Source organism: Tinamus guttatus, unplaced genomic scaffold (genome assembly GCF_059628265.1).
Source record: "Tinamus guttatus ecotype Peru unplaced genomic scaffold, ASM5962826v1 Tinamus_guttatus_pri_ptg000026l, whole genome shotgun sequence".
NCBI classification, from domain to species: Eukaryota; Metazoa; Chordata; class Aves; order Tinamiformes; family Tinamidae; genus Tinamus; species Tinamus guttatus.
In genome coordinates, this window is record NW_028288560.1 from 862,257 (window position 1) to 885,723 (window position 23,467).

Sequence of the window (23,467 nt, forward strand, 5' to 3'; positions counted from 1 at the left end):
GCTGCCCCGGGAACGTTTGCAGAACAAAGCCCTCTAGGGCCATGGTTTAGCGGGCCTGGTGGTGAGGGGTCTACGTCTGTACTCGATGGTCTTGAAGGTCTTTTCCAACCATGATGATTGTGTGATTCTGTGATTGCTGGTGGGGAAATTCACCTGGGAATATTTTTGCCCAGGGCTGAGCGCTGCTCTGCAGAGCAGTGACCGTGACGTTGTTTAGCTGGGGCTCCTCCAGCCATGGCATTTGCCGGCTGTTGGCCACCTCCCTGGCCGCCAACTGTCTGGGCTTGGGGTGTCCTGGAGAAGCACGAGCACAGGGTTCTGGTCAGGTTTCCTGCCCTCATGTCCTTGGAGCCGTCCCAGCCCCAGGCCTGGGCGGCAAGGCTGAACCTGGGGGCCAGCGCTGCTCAGGTGAAGCTGCTGCTTCATCATCGAGATGGGTTTGGTAAGAGCGGGAAGAAGAAAAGTTTTCCCAGTGGAGGGATGAACCGGGGAGCCAGCGCTGGATCCCTGTCAGTGATGCAGGGTGTCCTGCTGAGCCCATGTGGGGAAAGGCATCTTGGGGGGTGTTGTGTGCTTGGCTGCTCCTTCTGCATGTGGGGAAAGTTGCTGGGTGTGGAGAGACTGCAGTGCCATGGAGTGGGCTGGGAAAGCGCCTCCATCCCCTGCATCCTCTGTGGAGCTGCTGGTGCAGCCAAACCCTGAACAAAGTGATGAGTGGTGAGGAGCTGGGTGATGAGGAGAGCGCCAGGGGAACAGTGGAGTTTATGAGAAGAATTGGTAAAACTGCTTGTCCCGGGCTGGGCAGGAGCTGGGTGGGAGCAGGAGCGCTGGGGAGGCCGGCACAGAGCAGGAGGGCTGCGGCATCGCTGTCCCTTCATGGTGGTTTGTGACAACCACCTCTACCCAGTGGCGTTTATGTGCCTGGCTAATGAGGCAATGAGTCCTGGTAATGTGAAAAAAGTGCAGCTTTCCCTCTGGGGAATGTGCGGGAGGGATGAATGCGGAAACAGGGGAAATTTCGCTCCCTCTTCACGCAGGATTTACACAGCAGCGCTCTGAAGCCAAGGGCAGGATTCCTGCTCTCTGCCACGTTTGGGTTGTGCCCAGTGCCGAGCAGGAGCAGCACTCCAGGGATTTCCATGTTGCTGTCTGCCCCTCCGCAAGTCCTCCTTCCTCCCAGGAGCCTTTTAACACAGCTGGTGCAAAATGGGTTCTGCTCTCTCGGGTGTTGGTTGCATCGTCCTTCCAGGCAATGTGGGATAAAGGAGTAAGGAAAGGACCCTTATGGGCAATATACTGTGCCCTGCAATTCTCTCTAAACAATCTGCTCCAGGTTGTGGCTGTGTCATGGGCAGGACTTTGTGAGTTCCCTTGGACATGGAGGATATAAGAGAGCATGACTGAAACTCTGCAGGAAGCAGCACATTTGCAGGCAGGGTGTGGAGAAGGCTTTGGCCGCCCTTGGATCCCTCCTGACCGCGAAGAGGATCCTGTTGCCAGTGGACAGGAGCTGCCCAGGGCTTCGCCCGGCTGCCGGCTCTGCTTGGCTCCAGGCCTGGGATCAGGTTCCTCAGCCCAGGCAGGGCTCCTGCTGCTGGGACCCCTTTGAGAGCCTCTGTAGGGGTGACGCGGGGAGCAACAGGCAGTGCCGCTGTGCCCAGGGCCCCTCGGGAAGGGCTGCCTTGGAGACCTTCCCCTGCAGCCCTCCCTGCCCGGCCCAGAATGGAGCAGCCCCCCAGGACTTGGTTGTGTCGCTACCCGCTCTCCCACGTGCCCCTGTGCAGCCTCTCCGGCGCTGCCCTGTGCCCCTTGCAGTCTGAGCGCCCAAGGAGAGGCTCCCAGCGACTCGCAGAGCCCGTTTATTTGCGCAGGAAAAGGCCATTGTTGTTCTTGCGGATGGCTCTGCGCAGCTGGCGGTCCTGCAGTTCTTGGCTGCGCAGGTTGCCCAGCACCAGCATCCTGTGGGAATCGGGAGGAAGAGGTTGAGCCTCTCTGGGTGTTTAGGGGCCCGCTGGGAATGTGATGGTGCGTCCCGCCCGCCCGTGTCCCTGGAAGGCAGGTTGAGGGCAGGGCCAGCTCCAGAGCCCCTGTGTGCCCTGGGCTGGGCTCTAGTTACCGTTGAGCCTCTTCCTGCTCCTGCAGCCTCTGGCGGTTCAGCTGCACCTTGTTCCTCCAGGCGTCCCGAACCGCTCGGTAGGAGGCCGCGAGCTGCATGTTGAGCCGGGCTCGCGGCGACAGTTCCCTGCAAGGGGAGCAGTGGGGTCTCTGTGCAGCTCCGGGGGAGCCTGGGGCTCCCTCTCTGCGCATCCCCTGCCCCTCGGAGCAGCGGCACCAAAGGGCTCTCGCGGGCCATGCCCGGAGCGCAGGGCTGTGCGGGCTGGCGCCTGCCGCCCGGCCTGGCACCGCGCGGCCCGAGGGCCTGGCTGCACGCAGGGACCCTGCGGCCACTCACGTTTTGACGGGCTGGCCCGTGGCTGGGGGGCCGCGCTGCTTCCCGCAGAGCTGCTTCTCCAGCGTCTCCAGCTGTTGGTGAGGGCGAGAAGAGCCAAGGTGGGAGGGCGGCAGGGGCAGGCGGAGGCGGCTCCTGGCAGCCGCCCTGCGGCTGTGGACGGCCCCTTGGCCGCGGCTCTCCTGGGCATCCCCTACCTTCCTGCGCTGCCGGCTGCACTTGTCGGCCTCGGCCTGCAGCTCCTGCCGCATTTTGCGCTCCGCCTCGGCCTTCTCTTGGAAGAGGGAGAGGCGGGCGGCTCTGGCGGGGCGCTGCGGGGCCGGGCGGGCTGTGTCCTGGGGAGCACAGGGAGGGACAGGATGGGACTTGTCCGTGTGGGGAGGTGTCTCTTGGCAGGGGGCGGATGGGCTTCTGCTCGTCACTCTGCTCCTGCTCCGGAGCCTCCCCGAGAGCGGGGCCACTGCCGGCGCGGGGGGAAGCGGCTCTCTCCTGCCCTCAGGGAGCAGCCCCAGCAGAGCACCACGGGTCTCCCACCCCATCCAGGCCAACCAGCTCCATCTGGGAAGGGCCAAACCCCGGGGAGCTTCTGCAGGCGAGTGGCGAGAGGTGGCAGGAAGGGCTGCTGCAAAAGCAGAGCCCAACCTGCAGCCTCCCGAGGACACAGATCCCCCAGGGACATGGACTGTCCTGGTGACCCCGTGGCCGAGGGGTGTCGCGGAGCAGCCTGGCTGCTGGCGGGGAGGCGGCAGCTCCGCGGGGCCCTCACGCACCTGCGTCGTGCCGCTGGCAGCGGTGCCGGCAGGGCTGGCGCGAGGGGCAGCAGGAGGATGGGGTATGTGCAGCACCCCAGCCTCGTTCTGCCATGCAGGCGCCAGGAGGTGGCCTGAGCGCTCTGCGCCGCTCCTGAGAAGACAGCAAGGGCTGGATGAGGAGGAGGGTGGGAGGCGCCGGCTCCCGCAGGCCTCGCGACAGGATTCCCTGGAGCTCCTGGGACTTGTTGCTGGGTGTTTGCATTGGGTGCCGCAGCGCTCGGGACCCTCAGGAGAAGGAAGGGGCTGGGGGCTCGTGGGCAGAGCGGCTCCGTGCGGCCACCCAGCGGGATGGTGGCCATGGCCAGGAGCCACGTGGCTTCTGGTACTGGGAGCCCCTTGGGCTGTCCTGTCCCCAGGGACCCCTGTGTAGCCCGGCTGCACATGGGGCCCTCGTCCCTCCCGCCCGGGCTCGCTCCTACCTGGCAGGAGGCGGCTTCTCCGGGCGCTGGTGTCGGCCCCGTGCGCCCCAGCTGGGCAGCATGGGGAGGCAGGGCTGCGCCAAGCGCTGCACGAGCGCGTCGGGACGCTGCTCTGGAAGCGAGAACGCGGGGGCTCCTCAGCACCGCTGCTCCGCAGCACCCGGGAGCGGGGTTGCTGCCGGCCACGCGTGCGCAGAGGGCCCCAGCCGGCGGGCAGGCACCTTTGCTCTTACCCGTGCTGGGCCCGGCGCTCCGCAGCTCTTCCCCCTTGTTCTTCCCGCCGGGGGAGCCAGCGGGGGCATCCTTGGCTGGGGGGCTGCCCTCCAGCCTCACCTGGAACCTGGAAAGCAGCAGGAAGGCAGCATGAGGGAGAGGGCACCCTCTGCCCCAGGCACCCCGCAGGCCCCGATGCTGCCGGCTGCCCACGGGGATCTCCTGGCGGCCACATGCCCGGTGTCCTGCCGCCTCTTTGGGGAGGCCTGGCAGGATCCCTCCCCACTCAGCAACCCTGGCCATGATGGCGGTACCACCTTCGGGGCTCCATGCCGAGCCCTGAGCCCCAGGAGGAGTGGGAGGCCGTGCCCGGGCGCACACTCACCTGGGGAAGACGTAGACGCGGCGGGACGGGATGACAGGGACGTTGGCCGGGAGAGTGGGGAGCACCACGTCCGTGAGCCACGGTCTCTGCAAGGGGGAAAGCCACAGCGGGAGGTTGGCAGGGCAGCCCGGGCAGCAGCCCTCGTGCTGCTGCAAGAGGAGGCTGCTGCTGCAAGGGCTCTGCCGGGCGCCCCTTGCTGTGATGAGCACGGGCTGCCCGGCCAGGGCGGGAGAGGGCCCCGAGTGGTGCCCGGCGAGCCACAGGGAGAGGCCTTGGGGAGCTGGGGGCTGCTCTGGGTGCGAGCAGAGTGTTTGGTGGGGCCGGACACTGGGGCCGCGCTCGGATCAGCCCCCGGCAGGCCCAGAGAGCTCGGGGGGCTCCTCCCGTGGCCGGACACCCGCAGGAATGGACATGGCCTGGTGGGCCGGGGCACTCACACTGCGCAGGGCTGCCACGAGGCTCGCGGTGGCCTCCAGCTGCTGGATGCAGCTGCCAAAAAACTTCATTCTGGCCACGTTTCCCTCGCGGCCCAGGACTCCGACGTCCTTAAAGACGAAGGAGACGTTCTCGTGGCGCTTGAGGTGGGACGAGAACAGGATGACGGTCTCGTCCACGCAGTCTTCCACCACGGGCCGTGGCAGGGAGGTGGCCCGGCTCAAGTGCTGGAAGTCCAGGGGCTCGATGGGGATGGTTTCTGCAAGGAACAGGAGCAGGGTCGGTGCTGCAGCTGGCCACGGTGCCGTCGCCCTCAGAGGCCCTCAGGGGACGGCGGTGGCTGGAGCCGGGCGTCAGGGCAGCGAGCCCATCTCTTTGGTACCGTCTTTGCAAGCCCATCCCAAGGAGGAGGAACAGCCCCCCGGCCCCGTAGCCGGCCAGTGCCCGCCAGCGGTGCCAGGGGGAAGGGGAGGGTGACCCCAGCGCTGCCTTCTCACCGGGGACAGTCACTTTGGGGCGCTTCAGCCACCCTTGCCAGGCTGGGTTCCTGGCCAGCTGGAAGATCGGTCTTCGGACCATGAGCACCTTTTCTGCCCCCAGCCGCAGCGGCTCTTGCACCGCGCAGAAGGTGCCAAGCCCCGTGATGAGCACACCCTGCAGAGGAAAGCGACAAGGCGGAGGCGTCAGCCCTCGGGAGATGCCAGGTGAGGGCTGTCAGCGCGAGGGGCTGCTGCTCTGTGCCCTCCCTCCTGCTGCTGCTGCAGCTGAGGTGCCGCGGGGCAAGAGGGAGCCCTGGGAGGGCCTGGCAGAAGAGCCCCTTTCCCGGGATTCTGGCTTGGGGCTGCTCCAGGGATTTCCCCTCATCCCCGCACTTGAGAAGGTGCCGGGGCTCACTGAGGTGCCCCCATGTCTCAGGGAGGGGAGCAGGAGAGCGACGCACCTTATCCAGCATCATCTGCTGCAGGATCTGGTTGGAGACTGCGTCCCAGATGGCCACGATCTCTGCAGAGCCAGGGAGAGAGGCGTCAGCTCGTGGTGGAGCCGCTGCGGGCCCGTCCGCAAGCTGCCCGGCGCAGGCTGCCACGTGCAGGGGGCCGCACACCCTGCGAGACGCCGCGCTCGCGGCCCTCGAGGGCTCCTCGGCCCCCGCTTGAGGCTGCTTGGCATCCGCTGAGCCCAGGGCCGCTGTGGGGCAGGAGCAGGGACAGGGGCAGGTTCCAGGGCTGTGGGATCCCTGGGAAGCACCTCCGCCAGGCCTCACCCTCCATTTTGAGCCTCAGCAGCGTGGGGTAGAGCAGCCCCATCTCCGGGCGCAGGGTCTCGCTCCAGGAGCCCTGCATGGCGCTAGGCCCCGGCACTCGGCTCCGCTCTCCGGCAGGGTCCGCAGGTGGCACTGACGGCCTCCTGGCCCCTCGCTCCTCTGCAGCGCACTCGCCGCGCGTCCCGTTGGTGCTCCTGGCTGCACAACGACTGCACAGGGTCCCGGCGGGCAGCACCGCGATCAGTGGCCAGCAACAGCCTGACCTCGCAGAGGAGTGCGGCTGCCGCGGCCCCGCGGGGACATTTATCCCCACGCGTGGCTGTGACGCAACAGGGCCCCACTGTGAGCTCAGCCCGTGTCACCGGGGCAGCTCCCAGGCAGGCGGGGAGGCCCAGGCTGGGCCTGGCAGCGCCCTGTGGGGCCCCTCTCCTCTCGCCCAACAGGTAGGGTCGTTTTCCCCCTCCGGAGGAAAAGCTGGAGCGTGGCTGTGAGAGCAGAGCGCAGCTCTGCGCCCGCCATGGGCGCCCGCGCGGAGGACAAGGACTTTTTCCTTGGAAAAGTGATGGAACGGCTCATACCGGCTGTTGTCTTCAGGCACATGGTTGACAAGAAGCTGCTCAAGAGTAGCCAGCTTGGATTCACCAAGGGGAAATGATGCTTGACTAACCTGACAGCCTTCTGTGATGGAATGACCAGCTGGATAGATGAGGGGAGAGTGGTGGATGTCGTCTACCTCGACTTCTCCAAGGCTTTCGACACCGTCCATCGCAACATCTGTGATTCCATTGTATGACAGCCCTGGTGCGGCCGTGTGGGAGGCTGTGCCAAGAGCCGCTCCTGGCTGGGAGTCCTCAAGGGAGAGCCTTGAGGCCGGTGTGCTTCGGTCAAGATTCCCAAGCGTTTCCCTTGGCCTGGGTGTCCGGCGGGGGAAATATCTTTATTTTTAGGCCATTGAGGTGCAAGGAGGGGCTGCCCCGGGAACGTTTGCAGAACAAAGCCCTCTAGGGCCATGGTTTAGCGGGCCTGGTGGTGAGGGGTCTACGTCTGTACTCGATGGTCTTGAAGGTCTTTTCCAACCATGATGATTGTGTGATTCTGTGATTGCTGGTGGGGAAATTCACCTGGGAATATTTTTGCCCAGGGCTGAGCGCTGCTCTGCAGAGCAGTGACCGTGACGTTGTTTAGCTGGGGCTCCTCCAGCCATGGCATTTGCCGGCTGTTGGCCACCTCCCTGGCCGCCAACTGTCTGGGCTTGGGGTGTCCTGGAGAAGCACGAGCACAGGGTTCTGGTCAGGTTTCCTGCCCTCATGTCCTTGGAGCCGTCCCAGCCCCAGGCTTGGGCGGCAAGGCTGGACCTGGGGGCCAGCGCTGCTCAGGTGAAGCTGCTGCTTCATCATCGAGATGGGTTTGGTAAGAGCGGGAAGAAGAAAAGTTTTCCCAGTGGAGGGATGAACCGGGGAGCCAGCGCTGGATCCCTGTCAGTGATGCAGGGTGTCCTGCTGAGCCCATGTGGGGAAAGGCATCTTGGGGGGTGTTGTGTGCTTGCCTGCTCCTTCTGCATGTGGGGAAAGTTGCTGGGTGTGGAGAGACTGCAGTGCCATGGAGTGGGCTGGGAAAGCACCTCCATCCCCTCCATCCTCTGTGGAGCTGCTGGTGCAGCCAAACCCTGAACAAAGTGATGAGTGGTGAGGAGCTGGGTGATGAGGAGAGCGCCAGGGGAACAGTGGAGTTTATGAGAAGAATTGGTAAAACTGCTTGTCCCGGGCTGGGCAGGAGCTGGGTGGGAGCAGGAGCGCTGGGGAGGCCGGCACAGAGCAGGAGGGCTGCGGCATCGCTGTCCCTTCATGGTGGTTTGTGACAACCACCTCTACCCAGTGGCGTTTATGTGCCTGGCTAATGAGGCAATGAGTCCTGGTAATGTGAAAAAAGTGCAGCTTTCCCTCTGGGGAATGTGCGGGAGGGATGAATGCGGAAACAGGGGAAATTTCGCTCCCTCTTCACGCAGGATTTACACAGCAGCGCTCTGAAGCCAAGGGCAGGATTCCTGCTCTCTGCCACGTTTGGGTTGTGCCCAGTGCCGAGCAGGAGCAGCACTCCAGGGATTTCCATGTTGCTGTCTGCCCCTCCGCAAGTCCTCCTTCCTCCCAGGAGCCTTTTAACACAGCTGGTGCAAAATGGGTTCTGCTCTCTCGGGTGTTGGTTGCATCGTCCTTCCAGGCAATGTGGGATAAAGGAGTAAGGAAAGGACCCTTATGGGCAATATACTGTGCCCTGCAATTCTCTCTAAACAATCTGCTCCAGGTTGTGGCTGTGTCATGGGCAGGACTTTGTGAGTTCCCTTGGACATGGAGGATATAAGAGAGCATGACTGAAACTCTGCAGGAAGCAGCACATTTGCAGGCAGGGTGTGGAGAAGGCTTTGGCCGCCCTTGGATCCCTCCTGACCGCGAAGAGGATCCTGTTGCCAGTGGACAGGAGCTGCCCAGGGCTTCGCCCGGCTGCCGGCTCTGCTTGGCTCCAGGCCTGGGATCAGGTTCCTCAGCCCAGGCAGGGCTCCTGCTGCTGGGACCCCTTTGAGAGCCTCTGTGGGGGTGACGTGGGGAGCAACAGGCAGTGCCGCTGTGCCCAGGGCCCCTCGGGAAGGGCTGCCTTGGAGACCTTCCCCTGCAGCCCTCCCTGCCCGGCCCAGAATGGAGCAGCCCCCCAGGACTTGGTTGTGTCGCTACCCGCTCTCCCACGTGCCCCTGTGCAGCCTCTCCGGCGCTGCCCTGTGCCCCTTGCAGTCTGAGCGCCCAAGGAGAGGCTCCCAGCGACTCGCAGAGCCCGTTTATTTGCGCAGGAAAAGGCCATTGTTGTTCTTGCGGATGGCTCTGCGCAGCTGGCGGTCCTGCAGTTCTTGGCTGCGCAGGTTGCCCAGCACCAGCATCCTGTGGGAATCGGGAGGAAGAGGTTGAGCCTCTCTGGGTGTTTAGGGGCCCGCTGGGAATGTGATGGTGCGTCCCGCCCGCCCGTGTCCCTGGAAGGCAGGTTGAGGGCAGGGCCAGCTCCAGAGCCCCTGTGTGCCCTGGGCTGGGCTCTAGTTACCGTTGAGCCTCTTCCTGCTCCTGCAGCCTCTGGCGGTTCAGCTGCACCTTGTTCCTCCAGGCGTCCCGAACCGCTCGGTAGGAGGCCGCGAGCTGCATGTTGAGCCGGGCTCGCGGCGACAGTTCCCTGCAAGGGGAGCAGTGGGGTCTCTGTGCGGCTCCGGGGGAGCCTGGGGCTCCCTCTCTGCGCATCCCCTGCCCCTCGGAGCAGCGGCACCAAAGGGCTCTCGCGGGCCATGCCCGGAGCGCAGGGCTGTGCGGGCTGGCGCCTGCCGCCCGGCCTGGCACCGTGCGGCCCGAGGGCCTGGCTGCACGCAGGGACCCTGCGGCCACTCACGTTTTGACGGGCTGGCCCGTGGCTGGGGGGCCGCGCTGCTTCCCGCGGAGCTGCTTCTCCAGCGTCTCCAGCTGTTGGTGAGGGCGAGAAGAGCCAAGGTGGGAGGGCGGCAGGGGCAGGCGGAGGCGGCTCCTGGCAGCCGCCCTGCGGCTGCGGACGGCCCCTTGGCCGCGGCTCTCCTGGGCATCCCCTACCTTCCTGCGCTGCCGGCTGCACTTGTCGGCCTCGGCCTGCAGCTCCTGCCGCATTTTGCGCTCCGCCTCGGCCTTCTCTTGGAAGAGGGAGAGGCGGGCGGCTCTGGCGGGGCGCTGCGGGGCCGGGCGGGCTGTGTCCTGGGGAGCACAGGGAGGGACAGGATGGGACTTGTCCGTGTGGGGAGGTGTCTCTTGGCAGGGGGCGGATGGGCTTCTGCTCGTCACTCTGCTCCTGCTCCGGAGCCTCCCCGAGAGCGGGGCCACTGCCGGCGCGGGGGGAAGCGGCTCTCTCCTGCCCTCAGGGAGCAGCCCCAGCAGAGCACCACGGGTCTCCCACCCCATCCAGGCCAACCAGCTCCATCTGGGAAGGGCCAAACCCCGGGGAGCTTCTGCAGGCGAGTGGCGAGAGGTGGCAGGAAGGGCTGCTGCAAAAGCAGAGCCCAACCTGCAGCCTCCCGAGGACACAGATCCCCCAGGGACATGGACTGTCCTGGTGACCCCGTGGCCGAGAGGTGTCGCGGAGCAGCCTGGCTGCTGGCGGGGAGGCGGCAGCTCCGCGGGGCCCTCACGCACCTGCGTCGTGCCGCTGGCAGCGGTGCCGGCAGGGCTGGCGCGAGGGGCAGCAGGAGGATGGGGTATGTGCAGCACCCCAGCCTCGTTCTGCCATGCAGGCGCCAGGAGGTGGCCCGAGCGCTCTGCGCCGCTCCTGAGAAGACAGCAAGGGCTGGATGAGGAGGAGGGTGGGAGGCGCCGGCTCCCGCAGGCCTCGCGACAGGATTCCCTGGAGCTCCTGGGACTTGTTGCTGGGTGTTTGCATTGGGTGCCGCAGCGCTCGGGACCCTCAGGAGAAGGAAGGGGCTGGGGGCTCGTGGGCAGAGCGGCTCCGTGCGGCCACCCAGCGGGATGGTGGCCATGGCCAGGAGCCACGTGGCTTCTGGTACTGGGAGCCCCTTGGGCTGTCCTGTCCCCAGGGACCCCTGTGTAGCCCGGCTGCACATGGGGCCCTCGTCCCTCCCGCCCGGGCTCGCTCCTACCTGGCAGGAGGCGGCTTCTCCGGGCGCTGGTGTCGGCCCCGTGCGCCCCAGCTGGGCAGCATGGGGAGGCAGGGCTGCGCCAAGCGCTGCACGAGCGCGTCGGGACGCTGCTCTGGAAGCGAGAACGCGGGGGCTCCTCAGCACCGCTGCTCCGCAGCACCCGGGAGCGGGGTTGCTGCCGGCCACGCGTGCGCAGAGGGCCCCAGCCGGCGGGCAGGCACCTTTGCTCTTACCCGTGCTGGGCCCGGCGCTCCGCAGCTCTTCCCCCTTGTTCTTCCCGCCGGGGGAGCCAGCGGGGGCATCCTTGGCTGGGGGGCTGCCCTCCAGCCTCACCTGGAACCTGGAAAGCAGCAGGAAGGCAGCATGAGGGAGAGGGCACCCTCTGCCCCAGGCACCCCGCAGGCCCCGATGCTGCCGGCTGCCCACGGGGATCTCCTGGCGGCCACATGCCCGGTGTCCTGCCGCCTCTTTGGGGAGGCCTGGCAGGATCCCTCCCCACTCAGCAACCCTGGCCATGATGGCGGTACCACCTTCAGGGCTCCATGCCGAGCCCTGAGCCCCAGGAGGAGTGGGAGGCCGTGCCCGGGCGCACACTCACCTGGGGAAGACGTAGACGCGGCGGGACGGGATGACAGGGACGTTGGCCGGGAGAGTGGGGAGCACCACGTCCGTGAGCCACGGTCTCTGCAAGGGGGAAAGCCACAGCGGGAGGTTGGCAGGGCAGCCCGGGCAGCAGCCCTCGTGCTGCTTCAAGAGGAGGCTGCCGCTGCAAGGGCTCTGCCGGGCGCCCCTTGCTGTGATGAGCACGGGCTGCCCGGCCAGGGCGGGAGAGGGCCCCGAGTGGTGCCCGGCGAGCCACAGGGAGAGGCCTTGGGGAGCTGGGGGCTGCTCTGGGTGCGAGCAGAGTGTTTGGTGGGGCCGGACACTGGGGCCGCGCTCGGATCAGCCCCCGGCAGGCCCAGAGAGCTCGGGGGGCTCCTCCCGTGGCCGGACACCCGCAGGAATGGACATGGCCTGGTGGGCCGGGGCACTCACACTGCGCAGGGCTGCCACGAGGCTCGCGGTGGCCTCCAGCTGCTGGATGCAGCTGCCAAAAAACTTCATTCTGGCCACGTTTCCCTCACGGCCCAGGACTCCGACGTCCTTAAAGACGAAGGAGACGTTCTCGTGGCGCTTGAGGTGGGACGAGAACAGGATGACGGTCTCGTCCACGCAGTCTTCCACCACGGGCCGTGGCAGGGAGGTGGCCCGGCTCAAGTGCTGGAAGTCCAGGGGCTCGATGGGGATGGTTTCTGCAAGGAACAGGAGCAGGGTCGGTGCTGCAGCTGGCCACGGTGCCGTCGCCCTCAGAGGCCCTCAGGGGACGGCGGTGGCTGGAGCCGGGCGTCAGGGCAGCGAGCCCATCTCTTTGGTACCGTCTTTGCAAGCCCATCCCAAGGAGGAGGAACAGCCCCCCGGCCCCGTAGCCGGCCAGTGCCCGCCAGCGGTGCCAGGGGGAAGGGGAGGGTGACCCCAGCGCTGCCTTCTCACCGGGGACAGTCACTTTGGGGCGCTTCAGCCACCCTTGCCAGGCTGGGTTCCTGGCCAGCTGGAAGATCGGTCTTCGGACCATGAGCACCTTTTCTGCCCCCAGCCGCAGCGGCTCTTGCACCGCGCAGAAGGTGCCAAGCCCCGTGATGAGCACACCCTGCAGAGGAAAGCGACAAGGCGGAGGCGTCAGCCCTCGGGAGATGCCAGGTGAGGGCTGTCAGCGCGAGGGGCTGCTGCTCTGTGCCCTCCCTCCTGCTGCTGCTGCAGCTGAGGTGCCGCGGGGCAAGAGGGAGCCCTGGGAGGGCCTGGCAGAAGAGCCCCTTTCCCGGGATTCTGGCTTGGGGCTGCTCCAGGGATTTCCCCTCATCCCCGCACTTGAGAAGGTGCCGGGGCTCACTGAGGTGCCCCCATGTCTCAGGGAGGGGAGCAGGAGAGCGACGCACCTTATCCAGCATCATCTGCTGCAGGATCTGGTTGGAGACTGCGTCCCAGATGGCCACGATCTCTGCAGAGCCAGGGAGAGAGGCGTCAGCTCGTGGTGGAGCCGCTGCGGGCCCGTCCGCAAGCTGCCCGGCGCAGGCTGCCACGTGCAGGGGGCCGCACACCCTGCGAGACGCCGCGCTCGCGGCCCTCGAGGGCTCCTCGGCCCCCGCTTGAGGCTGCTTGGCATCCGCTGAGCCCAGGGCCGCTGTGGGGCAGGAGCAGGGACAGGGGCAGGTTCCAGGGCTGTGGGATCCCTGGGAAGCACCTCCGCCAGGCCTCACCCTCCATTTTGAGCCTCAGCAGCGTGGGGTAGAGCAGCCCCATCTCCGGGCGCAGGGTCTCGCTCCAGGAGCCCTGCATGGCGCTAGGCCCCGGCACTCGGCTCCGCTCTCCGGCAGGGTCCGCAGGTGGCACTGACGGCCTCCTGGCCCCTCGCTCCTCTGCAGCGCACTCGCCGCGCGTCCCGTTGGTGCTCCTGGCTGCACAACGACTGCACAGGGTCCCGGCGGGCAGCACCGCGATCAGTGGCCAGCAACAGCCTGACCTCGCAGAGGAGTGCGGCTGCCGCGGCCCCGCGGGGACATTTATCCCCACGCGTGGCTGTGACGCAACAGGGCCCCACTGTGAGCTCAGCCCGTGTCACCGGGGCAGCTCCCAGGCAGGCGGGGAGGCCCAGGCTGGGCCTGGCAGCGCCCTGTGGGGCCCCTCTCCTCTCGCCCAACAGGTAGGGTCGTTTTCCCCCTCCGGAGGAAAAGCTGGAGCGTGGCTGTGAGAGCAGAGCGCAGCTCTGCGCCCGCCATGGGCGCCCGCGCGGAGGACAAGGACTTTTTCCTTGGAAAAGTGATGGAACGGCTCATACCGGCTGTTGTCTTCAGGCACATGGTTGACAAGAAGCTGCTCAAGAGTAGCCAGCTTGGATTCACCAAGGGGAAATGATGCTTGACTAACCTGACAGCCTTCTGTGATGGAATGACCAGCTGGATAGATGAGGGGAGAGTGGTGGATGTCGTCTACCTCGACTTCTCCAAGGCTTTCGACACCGTCCATCGCAACATCTGTGATTCCATTGTATGACAGCCCTGGTGCGGCCGTGTGGGAGGCTGTGCCAAGAGCCGCTCCTGGCTGGGAGTCCTCAAGGGAGAGCCTTGAGGCCGGTGTGCTTCGGTCAAGATTCCCAAGCGTTTCCCTTGGCCTGGGTATCCGGCGGGGGAAATATCTTTATTTTTAGGCCATTGAGGTGCAAGGAGGGGCTGCCCCGGGAACGTTTGCAGAACAAAGGCCTCTAGGGCCATGGTTTAGCGGGCCTGGTGGTGAGGGGTCTACGTCTGTACTCGATGGTCTTGAAGGTCTTTTCCAACCATGATGATTGTGTGATTCTGTGATTGCTGGTGGGGAAATTCACCTGGGAATATTTTTGCCCAGGGCTGAGCGCTGCTCTGCAGAGCAGTGACCGTGACGTTGTTTAGCTGGGGCTCCTCCAGCCATGGCATTTGCCGGCTGTTGGCCACCTCCCTGGCCGCCAACTGTCTGGGCTTGGGGTGTCCTGGAGAAGCACGAGCACAGGGTTCTGGTCAGGTTTCCTGCCCTCATGTCCTTGGAGCCGTCCCAGCCCCAGGCTTGGGCGGCAAGGCTGGACCTGGGGGCCAGCGCTGCTCAGGTGAAGCTGCTGCTTCATCATCGAGATGGGTTTGGTAAGAGCGGGAAGAAGAAAAGTTTTCCCAGTGGAGGGATGAACCGGGGAGCCAGCGCTGGATCCCTGTCAGTGATGCAGGGTGTCCTGCTGAGCCCATGTGGGGAAAGGCATCTTGGGGGGTGTTGTGTGCTTGCCTGCTCCTTCTGCATGTGGGGAAAGTTGCTGGGTGTGGAGAGACTGCAGTGCCATGGAGTGGGCTGGGAAAGCGCCTCCATCCCCTCCATCCTCTGTGGAGCTGCTGGTGCAGCCAAACCCTGAACAAAGTGATGAGTGGTGAGGAGCTGGGTGATGAGGAGAGCGCCAGGGGAACAGTGGAGTTTATGAGAAGAATTGGTAAAACTGCTTGTCCCGGGCTGGGCAGGAGCTGGGTGGGAGCAGGAGCGCTGGGGAGGCCGGCACAGAGCAGGAGGGCTGCGGCATCGCTGTCCCTTCATGGTGGTTTGTGACAACCACCTCTACCCAGTGGCGTTTATGTGCCTGGCTAATGAGGCAATGAGTCCTGGTAATGTGAAAAAAGTGCAGCTTTCCCTCTGGGGAATGTGCGGGAGGGATGAATGCGGAAACAGGGGAAATTTCGCTCCCTCTTCACGCAGGATTTACACAGCAGCGCTCTGAAGCCAAGGGCAGGATTCCTGCTCTCTGCCACGTTTGGGTTGTGCCCAGTGCCGAGCAGGAGCAGCACTCCAGGGATTTCCATGTTGCTGTCTGCCCCTCCGCAAGTCCTCCTTCCTCCCAGGAGCCTTTTAACACAGCTGGTGCAAAATGGGTTCTGCTCTCTCGGGTGTTGGTTGCATCGTCCTTCCAGGCAATGTGGGATAAAGGAGTAAGGAAAGGACCCTTATGGGCAATATACTGTGCCCTGCAATTCTCTCTAAACAATCTGCTCCAGGTTGTGGCTGTGTCATGGGCAGGACTTTGTGAGTTCCCTTGGACATGGAGGATATAAGAGAGCATGACTGAAACTCTGCAGGAAGCAGCACATTTGCAGGCAGGGTGTGGAGAAGGCTTTGGCCGCCCTTGGATCCCTCCTGACCGCGAAGAGGATCCTGTTGCCAGTGGACAGGAGCTGCCCAGGGCTTCGCCCGGCTGCCGGCTCTGCTTGGCTCCAGGCCTGGGATCAGGTTCCTCAGCCCAGGCAGGGCTCCTGCTGCTGGGACCCCTTTGAGAGCCTCTGTGGGGGTGACGTGGGGAGCAACAGGCAGTGCCGCTGTGCCCAGGGCCCCTCGGGAAGGGCTGCCTTGGAGACCTTCCCCTGCAGCCCTCCCTGCCCGGCCCAGAATGGAGCAGCCCCCCAGGACTTGGTTGTGTCGCTACCCGCTCTCCCACGTGCCCCTGTGCAGCCTCTCCGGCGCTGCCCTGTGCCCCTTGCAGTCTGAGCGCCCAAGGAGAGGCTCCCAGCGACTCGCAGAGCCCGTTTATTTGCGCAGGAAAAGGCCGTTGCTGTTCTTGCGGATGGCTCTGCGCAGCTGGCGGTCCTGCAGTTCTTGGCTGCGCAGGTTGCCCAGCACCAGCATCCTGTGGGAATCGGGAGGAAGAGGTTGAGCCTCTCTGGGTGTTTAGGGGCCCGCTGGGAATGTGATGGTGCGTCCCGCCCGCCCGTGTCCCTGGAAGGCAGGTTGAGGGCAGGGCCAGCTCCAGAGCCCCTGTGTGCCCTGGGCTGGGCTCTAGTTACCGTTGAGCCTCTTCCTGCTCCTGCAGCCTCTGGCGGTTCAGCTGCACCTTGTTCCTCCAGGCGTCCCGAACCGCTCGGTAGGAGGCCGCGAGCTGCATGTTGAGCCGGGCTCGCGGCGACAGTTCCCTGCAAGGGGAGCAGTGGGGTCTCTGTGCGGCTCCGGGGGAGCCTGGGGCTCCCTCTCTGCGCATCCCCTGCCCCTCGGAGCAGCGGCACCAAAGGGCTCTCGCGGGCCATGCCCGGAGCGCAGGGCTGTGCGGGCTGGCGCCTGCCGCCCGGCCTGGCACCGTGCGGCCCGAGGGCCTGGCTGCACGCAGGGACCCTGCGGCCACTCACGTTTTGACGGGCTGGCCCGTGGCTGGGGGGCCGCGCTGCTTCCCGCGGAGCTGCTTCTCCAGCGTCTCCAGCTGTTGGTGAGGGCGAGAAGAGCCAAGGTGGGAGGGCGGCAGGGGCAGGCGGAGGCGGCTCCTGGCAGCCGCCCTGCGGCTGCGGACGGCCCCTTGGCCGCGGCTCTCCTGGGCATCCCCTACCTTCCTGCGCTGCCGGCTGCACTTGTCGGCCTCGGCCTGCAGCTCCTGCCGCATTTTGCGCTCCGCCTCGGCCTTCTCTTGGAAGAGGGAGAGGCGGGCGGCTCTGGCGGGGCGCTGCGGGGCCGGGCGGGCTGTGTCCTGGGGAGCACAGGGAGGGACAGGATGGGACTTGTCCGTGTGGGGAGGTGTCTCTTGGCAGGGGGCGGATGGGCTTCTGCTCGTCACTCTGCTCCTGCTCCGGAGCCTCCCCGAGATCGGGGCCACTGCCGGCGCGGGGGGAAGCGGCTCTCTCCTGCCCTCAGGGAGCAGCCCCAGCAGAGCACCACGGGTCTCCCACCCCATCCAGGCCAACCAGCTCCATCTGGGAAGGGCCAAACCCCGGGGAGCTTCTGCAGGCGAGTGGCGAGAGGTGGCAGGAAGGGCTGCTGCAAAAGCAGAGCCCAACCTGCAGCCTCCCGAGGACACAGATCCCCCAGGGACATGGACTGTCCTGGTGACCCCGTGGCCGAGGGGTGTCGCGGAGCAGCCTGGCTGCTGGCGGGGAGGCGGCAGCTCCGCGGGGCCCTCACGCACCTGCGTCGTGCCGCTGGCAGCGGTGCCGGCAGGGCTGGCGCGAGGGGCAGCAGGAGGATGGGGTATGTGCAGCACCCCAGCCTCGTTCTGCCATGCAGGCGCCAGGAGGTGGCCCGAGCGCTCTGCGCCGCTCCTGAGAAGACAGCAAGGGCTGGATGAGGAGGAGGGTGGGAGGCGCCGGCTCCCGCAGGCCTCGCGACAGGATTCCCTGGAGCTCCTGGGACTTGTTGCTGGGTGTTTGCATTGGGTGCCGCAGCGCTCGGGACCCTCAGGAGAAGGAAGGGGCTGGGGGCTCGTGGGCAGAGCGGCTCCGTGCGGCCACCCAGCGGGATGGTGGCCATGGCCAGGAGCCACGTGGCTTCTGGTACTGGGAGCCCCTTGGGCTGTCCTGTCCCCAGGGACCCCTGTGTAGCCCGGCTGCACATGGGGCCCTCGTCCCTCCCGCCCGGGCTCGCTCCTACCTGGCAGGAGGCGGCTTCTCCGGGCGCTGGTGTCGGCCCCGTGCGCCCCAGCTGGGCAGCATGGGGAGGCAGGGCTGCGCACAGCGCTGCACGAGCGCGTCGGGACGCTGCTCTGGAAGCGAGAACGCGGGGGCTCCTCAGCACCGCTGCTCCGCAGCACCCGGGAGCGGGGTTGCTGCCGGCCACGCGTGCGCAGAGGGCCCCAGCCGGCGGGCAGGCACCTTTGCTCTTACCCGTGCTGGGCCCGGCGCTCCGCAGCTCTTCCCCCTTGTTCTTCCCGCTGGGGGAGCCAGCGGGGGCATCCTTGGCTGGGGGGCTGCCCTCCAGCCTCACCTGGAACCTGGAAAGCAGCAGGAAGGCAGCATGAGGGAGAGGGCACCCTCTGCCCCAGGCACCCCGCAGGCCCCGATGCTGCCGGCTGCCCACGGGGATCTGGCGGCCACATGCCCGGTGTCCTGCCGCCTCTTTGGGGAGGCCTGGCAGGATCCCTCCCCACTCAGCAACCCTGGCCATGATGGCGGTACCACCTTCGGGGCTCCATGCCGAGCCCTGAGCCCCAGGAGGAGTGGGAGGCCGTGCCCGGGCGCACACTCACCTGGGGAAGACGTAGACGCGGCGGGACGGGATGACAGGGACGTTGGCCGGGAGAGTGGGGAGCACCACGTCCGTGAGCCACGGTCTCTGCAAGGGGGAAAGCCACAGCGGGAGGTTGGCAGGGCAGCCTGGGCAGCAGCCCTCGTGCTGCTGCAAGAGGAGGCTGCTGCTGCAAGGGCTCTGCCGGGCGCCCCTTGCTGTGATGAGCACGGGCTGCCCGGCCAGGGCGGGAGAGGGCCCCGAGTGGTGCCCGGCGAGCCACAGGGAGAGGCCTTGGGGAGCTGGGGGCTGCTCTGGGTGCGAGCAGAGTGTTTGGTGGGGCCGGACACTGGGGCCGCGCTCGGATCAGCCCCCGGCAGGCCCAGAGAGCTCGGGGGGCTCCTCCCGTGGCCGGACACCCGCAGGAATGGACATGGCCTGGTGGGCCGGGGCACTCACACTGCGCAGGGCTGCCACGAGGCTCGCGGTGGCCTCCAGCTGCTGGATGCAGCTGCCAAAAAACTTCATTCTGGCCACGTTTCCCTCGCGGCCCAGGACTCCGACGTCCTTAAAGACGAAGGAGACGTTCTCGTGGCGCTTGAGGTGGGACGAGAACAGGATGACGGTCTCGTCCACGCAGTCTTCCACCACGGGCCGTGGCAGGGAGGTGGCCCGGCTCAAGTGCTGGAAGTCCAGGGGCTCGATGGGGATGGTTTCTGCAAGGAACAGGAGCAGGGTCGGTGCTGCAGCTGGCCACGGTGCCGTCGCCCTCAGAGGCCCTCAGGGGACGGCGGTGGCTGGAGCCGGGCGTCAGGGCAGCGAGCCCATCTCTTTGGTACCGTCTTTGCAAGCCCATCCCAAGGAGGAGGAACAGCCCCCCGGCCCCGTAGCCGGCCAGTGCCCGCCAGCGGTGCCAGGGGGAAGGGGAGGGTGACCCCAGCGCTGCCTTCTCACCGGGGACAGTCACTTTGGGGCGCTTCAGCCACCCTTGCCAGGCTGGGTTCCTGGCCAGCTGGAAGATCGGTCTTCGGACCATGAGCACCTTTTCTGCCCCCAGCCGCAGCGGCTCTTGCACCGCGCAGAAGGTGCCAAGCCCCGTGATGAGCACACCCTGCAGAGGAAAGCGACAAGGCGGAGGCGTCAGCCCTCGGGAGATGCCAGGTGAGGGCTGTCAGCGCGAGGGGCTGCTGCTCTGTGCCCTCCCTCCTGCTGCTGCTGCAGCTGAGGTGCCGCGGGGCAAGAGGGAGCCCTGGGAGGGCCTGGCAGAAGAGCCCCTTTCCCGGGATTCTGGCTTGGGGCTGCTCCAGGGATTTCCCCTCATCCCCGCACTTGAGAAGGTGCCGGGGCTCACTGAGGTGCCCCCATGTCTCAGGGAGGGGAGCAGGAGAGCGACGCACCTTATCCAGCATCATCTGCTGCAGGATCTGGTTGGAGACTGCGTCCCAGATGGCCACGATCTCTGCAGAGCCAGGGAGAGAGGCGTCAGCTCGTGGTGGAGCCGCTGCGGGCCCGTCCGCAAGCTGCCCAGCGCAGGCTGCCACGTGCAGGGGGCCACACACCCTGCGAGACGCCGCGCTCGCGGCCCTCGAGGGCTCCTCGGCCCCCGCTTGAGGCTGCTTGGCATCCGCTGAGCCCAGGGCCGCTGTGGGGCAGGAGCAGGGACAGGGGCAGGTTCCAGGGCTGTGGGATCCCTGGGAAGCACCTCCGCCAGGCCTCACCCTCCATTTTGAGCCTCAGCAGCGTGGGGTAGAGCAGCCCCATCTCCGGGCGCAGGGTCTCGCTCCAGGAGCCCTGCATGGCGCTAGGCCCCGGCACTCGGCTCCGCTCTCCGGCAGGGTCCGCAGGTGGCACTGACGGCCTCCTGGCCCCTCGCTCCTCTGCAGCGCACTCGCCGCGCGTCCCGTTGGTGCTCCTGGCTGCACAACGACTGCACAGGGTCCCGGCGGGCAGCACCGCGATCAGTGGCCAGCAACAGCCTGACCTCGCAGAGGAGTGCGGCTGCCGCGGCCCCGCGGGGACATTTATCCCCACGCGTGGCTGTGACGCAACAGGGCCCCACTGTGAGCTCAGCCCGTGTCACCGGGGCAGCTCCCAGGCAGGCGGGGAGGCCCAGGCTGGGCCTGGCAGCGCCCTGTGGGGCCCCTCTCCTCTCGCCCAACAGGTAGGGTCGTTTTCCCCCTCCGGAGGAAAAGCTGGAGCGTGGCTGTGAGAGCAGAGCGCAGCTCTGCGCCCGCCATGGGCGCCCGCGCGGAGGACAAGGACTTTTTCCTTGGAAAAGTGATGGAACGGCTCATACCGGCTGTTGTCTTCAGGCACATGGTTGACAAGAAGCTGCTCAAGAGTAGCCAGCTTGGATTCACCAAGGGGAAATGATGCTTGACTAACCTGACAGCCTTCTGTGATGGAATGACCAGCTGGATAGATGAGGGGAGAGTGGTGGATGTCGTCTACCTCGACTTCTCCAAGGCTTTCGACACCGTCCATCGCAACATCTGTGATTCCATTGTATGACAGCCCTGGTGCGGCCGTGTGGGAGGCTGTGCCAAGAGCCGCTCCTGGCTGGGAGTCCTCAAGGGAGAGCCTTGAGGCCGGTGTGCTTCGGTCAAGATTCCCAAGCGTTTCCCTTGGCCTGGGTATCCGGCGGGGGAAATATCTTTATTTTTAGGCCATTGAGGTGCAAGGAGGGGCTGCCCCGGGAACGTTTGCAGAACAAAGCCCTCTAGGGCCATGGTTTAGCGGGCCTGGTGGTGAGGGGTCTACGTCTGTACTCGATGGTCTTGAAGGTCTTTTCCAACCATGATGATTGTGTGATTCTGTGATTGCTGGTGGGGAAATTCACCTGGGAATATTTTTGCCCAGGGCTGAGCGCTGCTCTGCAGAGCAGTGACCGTGACGTTGTTTAGCTGGGGCTCCTCCAGCCATGGCATTTGCCGGCTGTTGGCCACCTCCCTGGCCGCCAACTGTCTGGGCTTGGGGTGTCCTGGAGAAGCACGAGCACAGGGTTCTGGTCAGGTTTCCTGCCCTCATGTCCTTGGAGCCGTCCCAGCCCCAGGCTTGGGCGGCAAGGCTGGACCTGGGGGCCAGCGCTGCTCAGGTGAAGCTGCTGCTTCATCATCGAGATGGGTTTGGTAAGAGCGGGAAGAAGAAAAGTTTTCCCAGTGGAGGGATGAACCGGGGAGCCAGCGCTGGATCCCTGTCAGTGATGCAGGGTGTCCTGCTGAGCCCATGTGGGGAAAGGCATCTTGGGGGGTGTTGTGTGCTTGCCTGCTCCTTCTGCATGTGGGGAAAGTTGCTGGGTGTGGAGAGACTGCAGTGCCATGGAGTGGGCTGGGAAAGCACCTCCATCCCCTCCATCCTCTGTGGAGCTGCTGGTGCAGCCAAACCCTGAACAAAGTGATGAGTGGTGAGGAGCTGGGTGATGAGGAGAGCGCCAGGGGAACAGTGGAGTTTATGAGAAGAATTGGTAAAACTGCTTGTCCCGGGCTGGGCAGGAGCTGGGTGGGAGCAGGAGCGCTGGGGAGGCCGGCACAGAGCAGGAGGGCTGCGGCATCGCTGTCCCTTCATGGTGGTTTGTGACAACCACCTCTACCCAGTGGCGTTTATGTGCCTGGCTAATGAGGCAATGAGTCCTGGTAATGTGAAAAAAGTGCAGCTTTCCCTCTGGGGAATGTGCGGGAGGGATGAATGCGGAAACAGGGGAAATTTCGCTCCCTCTTCACGCAGGATTTACACAGCAGCGCTCTGAAGCCAAGGGCAGGATTCCTGCTCTCTGCCACGTTTGGGTTGTGCCCAGTGCCGAGCAGGAGCAGCACTCCAGGGATTTCCATGTTGCTGTCTGCCCCTCCGCAAGTCCTCCTTCCTCCCAGGAGCCTTTTAACACAGCTGGTGCAAAATGGGTTCTGCTCTCTCGGGTGTTGGTTGCATCGTCCTTCCAGGCAATGTGGGATAAAGGAGTAAGGAAAGGACCCTTATGGGCAATATACTGTGCCCTGCAATTCTCTCTAAACAATCTGCTCCAGGTTGTGGCTGTGTCATGGGCAGGACTTTGTGAGTTCCCTTGGACATGGAGGATATAAGAGAGCATGACTGAAACTCTGCAGGAAGCAGCACATTTGCAGGCAGGGTGTGGAGAAGGCTTTGGCCGCCCTTGGATCCCTCCTGACCGCGAAGAGGATCCTGTTGCCAGTGGACAGGAGCTGCCCAGGGCTTCGCCCGGCTGCCGGCTCTGCTTGGCTCCAGGCCTGGGATCAGGTTCCTCAGCCCAGGCAGGGCTCCTGCTGCTGGGACCCCTTTGAGAGCCTCTGTGGGGGTGACGCGGGGAGCAACAGGCAGTGCCGCTGTGCCCAGGGCCCCTCGGGAAGGGCTGCCTTGGAGACCTTCCCCTGCAGCCCTCCCTGCCCGGCCCAGAATGGAGCAGCCCCCCAGGACTTGGTTGTGTCGCTACCCGCTCTCCCACGTGCCCCTGTGCAGCCTCTCCGGCGCTGCCCTGTGCCCCTTGCAGTCTGAGCGCCCAAGGAGAGGCTCCCAGCGACTCGCAGAGCCCGTTTATTTGCGCAGGAAAAGGCCGTTGCTGTTCTTGCGGATGGCTCTGCGCAGCTGGCGGTCCTGCAGTTCTTGGCTGCGCAGGTTGCCCAGCACCAGCATCCTGTGGGAATCGGGAGGAAGAGGTTGAGCCTCTCTGGGTGTTTAGGGGCCCGCTGGGAATGTGATGGTGCGTCCCGCCCGCCCGTGTCCCTGGAAGGCAGGTTGAGGGCAGGGCCAGCTCCAGAGCCCCTGTGTGCCCTGGGCTGGGCTCTAGTTACCGTTGAGCCTCTTCCTGCTCCTGCAGCCTCTGGCGGTTCAGCTGCACCTTGTTCCTCCAGGCGTCCCGAACCGCTCGGTAGGAGGCCGCGAGCTGCATGTTGAGCCGGGCTCGCGGCGACAGTTCCCTGCAAGGGGAGCAGTGGGGTCTCTGTGCGGCTCCGGGGGAGCCTGGGGCTCCCTCTCTGCGCATCCCCTGCCCCTCGGAGCAGCGGCACCAAAGGGCTCTCGCGGGCCATGCCCGGAGCGCAGGGCTGTGCGGGCTGGCGCCTGCCGCCCGGCCTGGCACCGTGCGGCCCGAGGGCCTGGCTGCACGCAGGGACCCTGCGGCCACTCACGTTTTGACGGGCTGGCCCGTGGCTGGGGGGCCGCGCTGCTTCCCGCGGAGCTGCTTCTCCAGCGTCTCCAGCTGTTGGTGAGGGCGAGAAGAGCCAAGGTGGGAGGGCGGCAGGGGCAGGCGGAGGCGGCTCCTGGCAGCCGCCCTGCGGCTGCGGACGGCCCCTTGGCCGCGGCTCTCCTGGGCATCCCCT